This window comes from Eutrema salsugineum, unplaced genomic scaffold, assembly GCF_000478725.1.
Source record: "Eutrema salsugineum unplaced genomic scaffold, Eutsalg1_0 scaffold_10, whole genome shotgun sequence".
In the NCBI taxonomy this organism is placed as follows: Eukaryota; Viridiplantae; Streptophyta; class Magnoliopsida; order Brassicales; family Brassicaceae; genus Eutrema; species Eutrema salsugineum.
Window position 1 is genome coordinate 6,133,894 of NW_006256908.1, and position 14,082 is coordinate 6,147,975.

Here is a 14,082-nt window from a genome sequence, read left to right on the forward strand (position 1 = left end):
CCCCCGACGATAACCACAACAACAGAAACAATGGTAACGGCGCGGAGAAGGACGCTCTGGCATCAGGCACAACGACGGCAGCGACCGAAACCCAAGAGGAGATGCGAAACATGATGGCCGCGTTGATGAGGAAAATCGACGAGGAGGACAAACGAAACGAGGCGATTACGGAGAGGCTCGACGCGATGGCGGCTGAGCGACAACACCCAACCTGGAGAGCTGGAATTCCCGACCCAATGGATGGAATCCGGAGACGCTTCAACTTTTCAACGCCTGCAGAGGCCTCTGGGAGCGGCGCAAGAAACCCCTTGGTTCGCCCAATGTTTCGTCCCCTCGGCGAACAGACTCCCGCGGCAACCCGAGTCAACATGACTGAGCCGCCTCCACTCCGTCGGAACTCAAGGCGACGAGCCGGCGAGGAGGAGAATGACGCGATTGACGTGGACGCCCAGCAGAACGATGGAACCACGAATCCGCAACAAAATGGCTCGGCTCGGCGGATAAGCTAAGAAGAGCTCGCCTCGGCACTAAACGGCGTCCGGACTGACGAAGTCTCCGATCCGACTCACGGCGACAACCCGACTGAAGAAGAAGAAAATCTCCAATGGATCGAGCAGGTGAAGCGCGAAGACGAGCCGAGGAGAGAAGAGTAGGAGCGACTCCCCCAATCAAAAGGAATGACTCACGCGCAAACTCTCGAACTCAAAGAGTTGCGAGCCTCAATGGCTCGGACAGTAGCTGAAATACGCGCCATGAAGTCTCAAGTGCACAACGCAACGAGTGCTGCGCCCGAGATCGACCGGATGCTTGAAGAAACTCAGAGAACTCCATTCACGGCAAGAATCACGGAGGCAAGGATTCCCGAGCCCGGAAAAGTGAGAATCCTGTTCTACGAAGGAACAACCGATCCGAAAGCACACATCACAGCGTTTCGGATAGCAATGGGACGAGCCTTCACAAAGAACGCTGCCAAACTGACCGAGCGGGAAGTAGATGCCAGATACTGCCTGCTCTTCGTGGAGCATCTTAAGGGAGCCGCACTCGAGTGGTTTTCGAGGCAGGAACGCAACTCCATCGGCAGCTTTCAACAGCTCTCTGCCTTGTTCCTTAAACAATACTCGATGTTTATGGATAGAGGAACGTCTGATGCCGACCTGTGGACACTATCCCAAGGACCGAACGAACCACTTCGAGATTACATGGCAAGATTCAAGGCAGTCGTATCCAAAACAGAAGGGATAAGCGACAAGGCTGCACTCGAAGCTCTGAAACAATCTTTGTGGTACAAATCCGAGTTCCGACAGGAGATGGCACTCAACACACCCCAAACAATTCAAGACGCTTTGCACCGGTCATCAGACTTTGTCGTAAACGAGGAGGAGATGAAAAATTTGGACGAGCAGTACGAAGCAACGAAAGCAGCAATCCGAAGCTCAATTTTGACGGGCCCCTCGAAGAAAGGCGACCCATCGAACAACACAACAACGCAGAGCTCGGACGAACCTAGAAGCGGAGGTGCCCATAACTACCAGGTAGGCACCGGACGCGGAAGAGGAGAGCCGCGCAACAACACTTGGGTAAGAAAGTCTGCTAACTACGACGAGAAGGCTTTCTGCGAATATCACCAGACCTACAGGCACTCAACGACACAATGCCGAACGTTAGCAGCAAAACTCGCGGCTAAGATGGCAGCGGGAGAGCTCCAAAACGCGGTCAACCTCAAAGACCTCGTCCCTAATGAACCACAAGAAAGAGCCGAGCCGAGCGGCGCGGCTGAACCCGCAAATCCTCCCCGACAAGGCGATAACTCCAAGCGTGACAGGAGAGGCGAACCTGAAGAGCGACCCAAGCCGAGGCAAATGATCAATATGATCATGGGAGGATCTCAATACTACCAAGATATCGTGTCCTCCATCAAAGCCTATCAGCGCCGAGCCGAAGCGAAGGAGAATTGGACAGAACCAACCGACATCCTAAATACAGTGATCTCCTTCGCCGAGGAGGAAACGGCAGGAATCGATAGACCCCACAACGATCCATTGGTGATTGAGTTAACAATCAGGGATCATGACGTAGCGAGGGTGCTCATCGATATTGGAAGCTCGGTGAACGTCATCTTCAGGGACACACTCAGAAGAATGGGAATCGACCTCTCCGAGGTGGAAGCAATCCCCAAACGTCTAACCGGATTTTCAGGAGAAACGACGATGACTATGGGAACGATCAGGCTCCCTGTGGTAGCTGGCGGAGTCACGAAGATCGTTGAATTCTGCGTCACCGATCACCCAACAATCTAAAATGTGATTATGGGAACTCCATGGATCAACGGAATGAGGGTGGTCCCCTCCACCTATCATCTCTGTCTCAAGTTCCCGACTCCAGCGGGTGTCAAAATGATCTGGGGGAATCAGAAGGAGTCACGAATGTGCTGCCTAGCATAGCACAAGCTGAGGAACCCCGTCACCGACGCACGAGCAGACATAGATCGCAAAAAGATGAAGACAGACCGAGAGCCTGCGAACAAGCTCTTGAAACTCTTATAGCACTTACAGATCGCGGAGAGCCGCAAAACACGCGCCGAGCCGGTATGTGATGCGGTGGACTCGGTGTGCATAGACGAGGCGCGTCCGGAGTGATGCGTCAAAATTGGAGCAAAACTAGAAGAGCCTCTGAGAAGCAAACTCCTTTCCCTCCTCAAGGAGAACATCAACACTTATGCCTGGACAGCGGAAGATATGCCAGGCATAAGCATCGACGTGACCTGTCACGAGCTGAACGTGGACCCGACCTTTTGATGTGCTCGTGTCAACTACGTGAGGGAACAAGTTTTACCCTTAACAAGACAAATGAAAGCCGCAAGTGCACAGCGAATCAGTTGTAGTATTTAGGGATCAAATCCACAGAGATTTGTGTACCTGGTATTCTTCTACGGTTTTTAACTTTATGTCTAGACTAAATTGGTTTTAAAGGTTAGTTGTTTTTCTTGCGAATTAAACTAAAACAAAAGAAAGCAAATAAATATATCCTAAAAAACAGGTAAGAAAATCGAATGAAATGCAATTAGAATAGGCAAATATCGAATGAAAGACTAATAAGGCAAGTAAGATATCGCATGAAAAGTAAATAAAGCAAGTAAATAATGAACTAAGAAAATTGAAATGCAGGTCTAAAAAAGCAAGTAAAAATCGATGGAATTGTAAACTATGGCTAAAAACGCTGAGCTTTTGGGAACTCTAAGGGATCATAATCGGTTTTAACACTAAGGTAGATAGATTGGGATTGACAGATAACGATATATGGGTTCTAGAGCTAGAGTACGGCGGTATGACTACGTCACTGTCGTGATCATAACCAACAGTTTCTCGCAACCCTGACCAGTAGGTTTCCACTCTGGCCCTGGAAGGGAGAGAACGCAAGAGCTGCACAAGACTCGTCAATACTCACGATCTCGCCGCAGGTAGGTTTCCACTCCTACGGAAAAATCGCCTGTTTCATTCTAGGGCTGATACTTAATGAAAACTTTCGCAACACTAACTATCTAGATCAGATACTAGGTGATCAATCAAGCATACATGCAATAAGAACAAGAATAAACAGAGAACAGGTCGAAATCCCAGATCTATAAACCTAGATGTCTTAATCGATTATGAGAGCCCCTTTCGGGAACCCTAAGCCCAACTCGGGATCTACTCAGACATGGCTGAGTTCGAAATCATCATTGGTTTTAATATAAGTAATGAAAAACAGTAAAGAAAAGAGATAAAGAAAGCTTCTCTATTGAAGAACTCGGACTTGAACAATCTTCTACAAAAATCTCATAAAAACGGCTAAAGGAAAAGGGTTTATGTAAAGTATGAAGGGTTCTCCTTAAAAACGACCTAAATGACATGTATTTATAGTCTCCAATACTCTATGGTCTCTAGGGTTCCAGAATTGAGGCTGAGAATGACTTTGGGCTTCAGATAAGTGGGCTTTAACTCGGAGATTGATTGCCGCAGTCGGGAGTGTTGTGACCGTGGCAATTGGCTTGTTGGCCGCGGTCGGGAAGCTTCTGACCGCGGCAAATAGCTTGTTGGCCGCGGTCGGGTGAGTTGTTGACCGACTTCGAATGGCTCCGGGGCTAATGAAATATCTTGAGATCCAACCATTGGAATGTCTCCAAACCAAGTGAATTTGAAAGCTGGTTGATTCTTCTATAAGTTGTCCAATTTTGAGGGTGATCAGACGGTGAGAAGGTCTTCGTCTCTCCATGAGAGTTCTGACGGTCTGCATTTATCCAAAAGAGTCTTTTTGTTCCATTTTGTGCCTCTTTATCCCAAATTACCTGAAAAGTCTTTTAAAATCTGGAAACATAGAAATCCTTTGAAAACCTTTGAAAATGGAGTAAAAACACCTGTAAAAGATATTAAAATGATCCATAAAAATGGTCAAAATCCGGTGTTATCAACTCTTCCAGACTTAGTCTTTTGTTTGTCCTCAAAGAAAATAAGGCTAAATCTCGGCGAGAGGTTTGAAAACGCAGGAACTAAACAAAATCTCAGAGACCAAACTTCTAGACCAATATCAATCAGTATGCATCAATAGGAATAGCCTAGAAAATTCTCACTAGCAATACAGGCATAACTAGTCCGTTAATCCGTCATGCAGAAATCTATGCACTAAGATCTAACTTCCAGTCAACTAGCTCTTAACATTCATTAAAAATCTCGGTGGTTCTCATCAAAGAAAATCTAGGCAAGGCGATCTAGGCTAGGTGTCAAGAAGGATTATTTTGGGGGGTAAGGCTTAAAGTGTTTACGGGTTACCTGAAGATTTGGAGGATGCAGGATATTATGCAAAACCGCAAGAGAGAGTGAAGCTATTGGTATCCACAGTTTTCAGTTGGTGAGAAGATGGAGAATAAAAGCGAAATAAAATAAAATAAAAAGAAAAGAAAATGATGATAGAACCGTGATGGTAGTGAAGTGCTGATCAATCACTCATCCTCCGAAGTGTCGTCTGCGAACTGGTTTCGTCCATTTTCTGCAAAATGAAATGATTCTTGGAAAAAGAGTTAATATGGATGCTGATTTTAACACATTAAGATTTGTTACACTAATACTAGCATAAAGAGATTAATTAAAACCATGAGCAAACAAAATTGATATTGAATCAGAGAAATCAAGTAGTTCATGACTAAATTCGGATTTTTGATGTTCTTAACATAGAAATCTTCTAAAAATCGGTTTTGATGAGCAATTTCCATGTAAAATTCTAAAGATTACCCAATACTAATCACTAATCACACAAGACTAAATCAAATTCATCAATTTTGCTGTTCCAAATTCGATTTTTATTAAGCATGTAGAATCCAAATTTCAAAAATCTCAATTTCTCTTAAGCTAAGTGCTAAATCGATTTTTAGATAACCTAAATGGATAATGTATCATTCTTAAGCTATTTCCACCATCAATAGACCAAGATTTTGGGTTTTTAAAGAAAACCCTAAGTTCAAATCGAGTAAGAATGGTGAATTTGAGGTTCATACCTTGCTGGAAAGAGAGAATTGATGGCAGAATTGAAATCAGCTTTGAAAAAGAGTGAGGTTTGAGCCAAAAATCTCTTAAAAAGCTTAAGAATTGAAAAATGTGTTCTTTCTCCTAGATCTTTAAGTCTTTTGGAAGAGAGGAGAAGAAAGAGTTTTGATCCAAAAAGTTTGTTTCTTTTCTTTAAAAAGCATTTTTGAAGCAAAAACGAAAAATTTCTGGAAATTTTTAAGTTTATGGGAACTTACCTTTTCTTGTTTGCACATTAGGAAAGTTCAAAACTTACGGAGGATCTTTTCGGGTTTTACCGGGAACATTTCGGGAAACACCGGGAATCACCAGGCAACACCGGGAAATACCGAAAAAGGCAGAAATCCGCGGCATCACCTCAACGACCAACGGCCGCGGTCAGGAGACGCGCGACCGCGGTGATTGAGGGCTCGGCCGCGGTCATGTTCACGGTGCCGCGGTCGACGCACCCTTGGCCACGGGTCGAACGGTCGCCACCGCGGCTCTTCCTCCTGCGGCCTATTGTCCAATCTTCTAGTCTTTGCCGGGCCGAGCGGCTAAAAACCTACCTTTTCTTCTTGGTTTTTCTAATTTTCTGATTTTTTTGTGTTTTTGTTTTATAACATACCTAAAACTTAAAAAGAAAAAGAAAGCATAAATTGTAAAAAGGAAAAGAAAACTAAAAGAAAGAGTACCTAAATGGGTTGCTTCCCATTAAGCGCTTTTGTTTTAAGTCGTTTAGCTCGACGTAAGCATGAGGAATCAGGCTGATTTGAATGGCACTCCACTTGATGTGCCTTTATCACTTCCGGTTGCTGGAGGTTTTACTTCTTCTCCTTGAGGAGAAGTCTTCTTACCTTTACTCTTCTTTCGGACTTTAATGTTGTTCAGAACCCTTTTTGTGTTTTTGATCAGCTCCTGGATTTGGTCCTCACTAGTTTCTGTTGCATCTGGTGGAATGATGATCTTGATCTTTGCAAAAGCTTTCGGCTTCTCCTTTTCTTTCTCTTTTGGCATGTTTCCTTTGCTTGGAAATTCTTCTAAGATAGTAGGATAGTACATTTTTCTGTCCACATTGAGGAAAACAGCATGCCGGTTTGCGTGATCGATAATTGCTCCTACTGTAGCTAGGAATGGTCTCCCGAAAATGAGTGGCCTCTCCATGTCTTTATCCATCTCTAGGACTTGGAAATCTGCTGGAACAGTCTTATCTCCCACTAGAACTTGTAGATCGTGAATCGCCCCTTCAGTATCTTTTTGAGATAAATCTCCAAAGATAACCTTAACCGTCGATGTCCTTAAGGTTTTTATGCCCAATTTTTCGGCAAATGTCTTAGACATGATGTTGACATTGGCTCCGGAATCGCACAAGCAGTCTGTAAACTTGATTCCTGAAATGAAACACTGGAAAACAAAACGTCCCGGATCATCGGCTTTGGTAAGCCTTTGAAACGGTGATAGTTCAGGTACCTTAAACGGTGGCTGCTTGGGATCGATATCCTTGTACAGCGGTACAAAGATTGGGGTTTCTTCTTTCTTTCCATCGGTTCCGGCCTCTTCTTCGGGCAATGTGGTTATGGCGTTGCAAAACTTCTTAGCGTTATCTTCAACTCTTCCTGGAAGAACTCCACTTTTCCTCTTCATAGAGTCGGCCGTTTGGGCGACTTGCACATCTAATTTTTTTACGTGCGAAGATAAAGATTCAAACTTACCATTCAGATCATTGTACATGCAGACCACTTTCACGTTCACGTCTTTAGATGCTTTTTCGTTCGTCATAACGAGCTGTTGGATTGACTGTTCAAGTCTACCGATTTGTGAAGCTAGCTGGTTCGTCGTGACTCCCTGCTGTTGTACAAATTGATTGTTAAAACCCGTACCTTGGTAGTTATATGGCTGTCGCGGTTGATATGGTACTATTCCTCCAAAGTTTCCACCTTGAAACTTGTTTTGGAAGGATTTTTGCTGAGGTGGGTAGTACTGATCTTGAGGATTCTCCACATTTGGATTGCGGTAAGAGAGATTGTTGTAATTTGCATTCCGGAAGTTGTTGTTGAAGTTGTTGTTGGAGCGATTTTGGTATGGCATTAGTGCTCCTACGTAGTTCACATCTTCTTCTTGAAATGCTTGATTAATGTGATCGATATCACTAGGTCCTTCCTCTTCTGCGCCATTTTTGGTTTCACAGGCATGGATCGGGCGATTGTTGCTCTTCAGAAGCTGGTTCACCATGTTCTTCAACTCGGTTATCTCCTTGTTGTCTGTTCCGGATTGCTTCATCGATCGATCGTATTCAGGACAGTCATTGCTATTGGCTTGAGCCAAATTTTCGATGAGAGCTCTTCCTTGGGTTATCGTCTTTTGCCCAAAATCTCCATTGCTAGCTGTATCAAGTGAAAGTTTGTATTTTGGTTGCAAACCTCGATAAAATGTGCTTAGCAGGCTTGATCCATGAAATCCATGGTGAGGAGTCACGTTCATATTCCTTAAAACGTTCCCAAGCTTCATAGAAAGATTCAGTTGGCCCTTGTTGAAAGGTTGAGATCTTCGTTCTCAAATTGTTCGACCTTGACTTAGTGTAGAAGTGGTTTAGGAAAGCAGTTCTACATTCTTCCCAATTGGTAATCGATCCTGCAGGCAAAGACTTCAACCAACGGTGAGCTTTATCTGCTAATGAAAAAGGGAACAACTTACACTTTAAATAGTCAGGTGGAACTTGGTTTGTTCTCATCATGCTGCAAATTTCTTCAAAAAGCTCGATATGGTCCATTGGGTGCTCAGAAGGAACTCCATGGAACTGGTTTTGCTTCACCAATGAGATGATTTGAGGCTTGACTTCAAACTCATTCCGGTTTGGAAATGGTACTTGAATCGCAGATCGATTCTGAAAATTTTGAGTATGTGCATCAAAATCAGCTATGCGATGGTTCTTGGCTTGTCTTTGGTGTTGATTTGCTGGCGGAATGGGGCGGTGAATGCGTTTATTCGGCTGCATTGCTGGGTGGTCACCATCGGCTGCATTGATGGGTGGATCAAGGTCTTCACGTCCTTCTCTCTCTCGGTTCTGGTGGTTTCTTGGAAGAACCTCATCCTCCTCTCCATCTTGTCGAGCATGATCACCTTTTATGTGATCATTCTCTTTGTTTTCTCCATGTTCGGACCCGTCTTGGTCCATATTTAAATTTCGATTAATAGGATCTCTAGGCTGGTCGTCGTTGGCCATTCCTTGCGTTCGTCTAAGTCTTCGAAGTTTTCTTTCGTGTCTGTCTATCTCGTCTAGAATTGGAATGTCTCCTGCAGGTCTACGCCTGGTATTCATGAAATTCAGAGAAAAACAAAAGAAGGGAAAGATAGTTCAGAAAAACTTTAAGAAAGAACTAGAGATCAGGTGTCTAGAACAGAAGTTAAAACAAGAAAAATAGCAAAAGGCAGCGAAACAAATCCCCGGCAACGGCGCAAAAAACTTGATGTGCTCGTGTCAACTACGTGAGGGAACAAGTTTTACCCTTAACAAGACAAATGAAAGCCGCAAGTGCACAGCTAATCAGTTGTAATATTTAGGGATCGAATCCACAGAGATTTGTGTGCCTGATATTCTTCTACGGTTTTTAACTTTATGTCTAGACTAAATTGGTTTTAAAGGTTGGTTGTTTTTCTTGCGAATTAAACTAAAACAAAAGAAAGCAAATAAATCTATCCTAAAAAACAGGTAAGAAAATCGAATGAAATGCAATTAGAATAGGCAAATATCGAATGAAAGACTAATAAGGCAAGTAAGATATCGCATGAAAAGTAAATAAAGCAAGTAAATAATGAACTAAGGAAATTGAAATGCAGGTCTAAAAAAGCAACTAAAAATCGATGGGATTGTAAACTATGGCTAAAAATGCTGAGCTTTTGGGAACTCTAAGGGATCATAATCGGTTTTAACACTAAGGTAGATAGATTAGGATTGACAGATAACGATATATGGGTTCTAGAGCTAGAGTACGGCGGTATGACTACGTCACTGTCGTGATCATAACCAACAGTTTCTCGCAACCCTGACCAGTAGGTTTCCACTCTGGCCCTGGAAGGGAGAGAACGCAAGAGCTGCTCAAGACTCGTCAATACTCACGATCTCGCCGCAGGTAGGTTTCCACTCCTACGGAAAAATTGCCTTTTCATTCTAGGGCTGATACTTAATGAAAACTTTCGCAACACTAACTATCTAGATCAGATACTAGGTGATCAAACAAGCATACATGCAATAAGAACAAGAATAAACAGAGAACAGGTCGAAATCCCAGATCTATAAACCTAGATGTCTTAATCGATTATGAGAGCCCCTTTCGGGAACCCTAAGCCCAACTCGGGATCAACTCAGACATGGCTGAGTTCGACATCATCATTGGTTTTAATAAAAGTAATGAAAAAAAGTAAAGAAAAGAGATAAAGAAAGCTTCTCTATTGAAGAACTCGGACTTGAACAATCTTCTACAAAAATCTCATAAAAACGGCTAAAGGAAAAGGGTTTATGTAAAGTATGAAGGGTTCTCCTTAAAAACGACCTAAATGACATGTATTTATAGTCTCCAATACTCCATGGTCTCTAGGGTTCCAGAATTGAGGCTGAGAATGACTTTGGGCTTCAGATAAGTGGGCTTTAACTCGGAGATTGATTGCCGCAGTCGGGAGTGTTGTGACCGCGGCAATTGGCTTGTTGGTCGCGGTCGGGAAGCTTCTGACCGTGGCAAATAGCTTGTTGGCCGCGGTCGGGTGAGTTGTTGACCGACTTCGAATGGCTCCGGGGCTAATGAAATATCTTGAGATCCAACCGTTGGAATGTCTCCAAACCAAGTGCATCTGAAAGCTGGTTGATTCTTCTATAAGTTGTCTAATTTTGAGGGTGATCAGACGGTGAGAAGGTCTTCGTCTCTCCATGAGAGTTCTGACGGTCTGCATTTATCCAAAATAGTTTTTTTGTTCCATTTTGTGCCTCTTTATCCCAAATTACCTGAAAAGTCTTTTAAAATCCGGAAACATAGAAATCCTTTGAAAACCTTTGAAAATGGAGTAAAACCACCTGTAAAAGATATTAAAATGATCCATAAAAATGGTCAAAATCCGGTGTTATCACCTTTAAGCCAATCAAGCAGAAAAGAAGAAAGCTCGGCCCCAAACGAGCTAAAGCAGTTAACGACGAAGTCGAGAGATTACTCAAAGTAGGATCAATCGCCGAGGCCAAATATCCGGACTGGCTCGCGAATCCGGTGGTCGTGAAGAAGAAGAACGGCAAGTGGCGGGTCTGTGTGGATTTCACTGACCTCAACAAGGCGTGCCCAAAAGACAGTTTTCCCTTGCCACACATCGACCGGCTTGTCGAAGCCACTGCAGGAAATAGATTGTTAACATTTATGGACGCGTTCTCTGGCTACAATCAGATCCTGATGCATCCTGATGATTGGGAAAAAACGGCATTTATAACTGATCGCGGGATATACTGCTACAAAGTCATGTTGTTCGGGCTCAAGAACGCGGGAGCAACATATCAACGGCTCGTCAATAAAATGTTCGCGGCTCAGCTCGGAAAAACCATGGAGGTATACATTGACAACATGTTAGTCAAATCACTCAAGGAGGAAGACCACGTCGCGCATCTACGGGAATGCTTCGAGCAATTGAACAAGCACAACATGAAACTAAACCCGGCAAAGTGCAGATTTGCGGTCACCTCGGGAGAATTCCTCGGCTATCTGGTAACTCACTGAGGCATAAAAGCAAACCCCAAGCAGATCAAGGCATTAATCGAGATGCCCTCTCCAAGGACGAAGCACGAAGTGCAAAAGCACACAGGAAGGGTCGCCGCGCTAAACAGGTTTATTTCCCGTTCTACCGACAAGTGCCTGCCTTTCCACGACACCCTTCGGGGAAACAAGAAATTCGAGTGGGACGAGCGATGCGAAGCAGCTTTCCAAGAGTTGAAGAATTATCTGGCGAGTCCACCGATCTTAGCAAAACCAGTCGAAGGAGAGCCGCTCTTCCTCTACATCGCCGTATCTGCTACAGCTGTGAGTGGAGTGCTTATCAGAGAAGAACGACCCGAGCAAAAACCCATTTTCTACATCAGCCAGACACTGACCGACGCCGAGACCCGCTACCCCCAGATCGAGAAGGTCGCCTTAGCCGTCGTAGTCTCGGCTCGCAAACTGCGCCCGTATTTTCAACCACATTCAATTGTTGTGCTCGCTACACTTCTGCTGCGCTCGATCCTACACAGCCCGAGCCAATCCGGTCGGCTCGCCAAGTGGGCCATAGACTGAGCGAATACGACATCGAGTATCGGAACGGGTCGTCTGCAAAGTCACAGGTGCTCGCAGATTTTCTCATCGAACTTCCAGCCGAAGCAACGAACGAGCCAACCCCGGACGAAGTATGGACGCTGCACGTCGACGGCTCGTCATCTAAACACGGCTCAGGAATAGGAATCCGCCTCACCTCTCCCACAGGAGAGATACTGGAGCAGTCGTTTCGCCTAAACTTCCACGCCTCGAACAACGAAGCAGAATACGAAGCAGAATACGAAGCACTGATCGCCGGTGTACGACTAGCGCAAAGAATTGGAGTTCAAAAGATAATAACCTTTTGCGATTCACAGCTCGTAGCATGCCAGTTCAACGGAGAGTACGAGGTGAAAGATGGACGAATGGGAGCTTACCTCAACGTGGTCCGAGAGTTGGTGCAGAAGTTCGACGAGTTCGAGCTCACACAAATTCCCCAAGGAGAAAACACCTCGGCTGACGCCTTGGCAGCACTCGCCTCGACCTCAGACCCAGACCTCCGACGGACGATTCCAGTTGAATTCATCGAACGTCCTAGCATCGAAGAGGTAGAAAGAGTTCGGCTGATAAATCCTCCCGAACAAGAACCGGAAGACGACAAAGCCATTCCTATGGACGAAGACGCCCTACCAGCCGAGCCGGAGTACGGCTGCAACAAAAAATGGCTCGGAGCTATCCGAGTATATATCGCCGATGGAGAAGTCCCAACCGACAAGTGGGAAGCCCGCAAATTAAAAGCATAGGCCACGCGGTATGTCCTTGTCGACGGAGAGGTGTTTAAATGGAGATTTTCAGGACCTCTCATGACATGCGTCGAAGGACCGGAGGCAAGAAAGATCATGCACGAACTGCACAGCGAAGCGTGCGGAAACCATTCTAGCGGAACGTCGCTCGCTATCAAGATAAAACGGCACGGTTACTTCTGGCCTACGATGGTCAAGGACTGCGAAACATTTACGGCAAAGTGCGAGAAGTGTCAACGGCACGCTCCAACAATTCATCAACCTACCGAGCTGCTCTCATCAATTTCGTCATCTTACCCGTTCATGAGATGGTCGATGGACATCGTCGGACCTCTACATCGATCGAAGCAGAAGCGCTTTCTGCTCGTCCTCACGGGTTATTTTTCCAAGTGGGTCGAGGCTGATTCCTACGCAAGCATAAAGGATGTTCAAGTCGAACACTTCGTATGGAAAAATATCATCTGCAGACACGGGTCCCCTACGAGATAGTCACCGACAACGGATCCCAGTTCATCTCGACGCGTTTTGAAGCCTTCTGCGAGAAGTGGAAAATCCGTCTAAGCAAATCTACACCAAGATACCCTCAAGGGAACGGACAAGCTGAAGCAGCCAACAAGACAATCCTAGACGGTCTGAAAAAGAGGCTCGACGCCAAGAAAGGACGATGGGCAGACGAACTCGAAGGAGTCCTTTGGTCGCATCGAACGACCCCGCGCCGAGCCACCGGAGAAACTCCATTCGCTTTGGTCTACGGAGCGGAATGCGTAATTCCCCCCCGAGGTGGACTTCCCAGGTATTCGACGAAGACTTCTACCAGGACATGAGGGCTTAAACCACTTAATGATGCTAGATGAGCTCGATCTAATCAACGAAAGGCGTGACCAGGCTTTAGTCCGAATCCAGAACTATCAACAAGCAACGGCGAGGTACTTCAACAAAAACGTTCGTAGTCGAAGATTCAAAGAAGGAGAGCTCGTCCTTCGAAAGATTTTCCAAAACACTGCCGAGAAGAATGCAGGAAAGCTCGGAGCAAACTGGGAAGGTCCTTACAAGATTACAAAAGTAGTTCGCGCAGGAGTCTACGAACTCGCAACCCTAGCTGACGAAGCGATTCCAAGATAATGGAACGCAATGCATCTAAAGAAGTATTATCACTAAAGCTACAGTACGGTCAACATGAACTACGGGACGGCTTGATCCCTGCAAAGGGTACGTAGGCAGCCCGTCCTCGGACGGATTCAGCTGTCCCCCCTCCTAAAAAGGGGGGGGGGGGAGTGGGTACGTATACACATACTTTCATTTAACTCTACAATTTTAGCTCACCTACCTAGGAACATTGCCACTTCGGCACATTTTCAGTTCGTTTTAAGTTATCTACTTATTTCATGTTCACCTCGGAATTCTAGTTCGTTCATTATCGCTTCGGCTAGTTTCTCATTCTTTTAAATCAGCAGCTTATTTCATAATTCGCCTCGGATTCTTTAA

General features: G+C 45.1%; 1 non-coding gene and 1 pseudogene across 1 annotated transcript; both read left to right on the plus strand.

The window, feature by feature from the left end:
• The first annotated feature begins 677 nt into the window (after nucleotides 1-677).
• On the plus strand, nucleotides 678-13,755 carry LOC112081575 (annotated as a pseudogene).
• Nucleotides 7,990-8,094, plus strand: LOC112081737. Its single transcript, XR_002896659.1, has one exon. It is a non-coding gene; the product is annotated as a small nucleolar RNA R71 (small nucleolar RNA).
• Nucleotides 13,756-14,082: the final 327 nt, after the last annotated feature.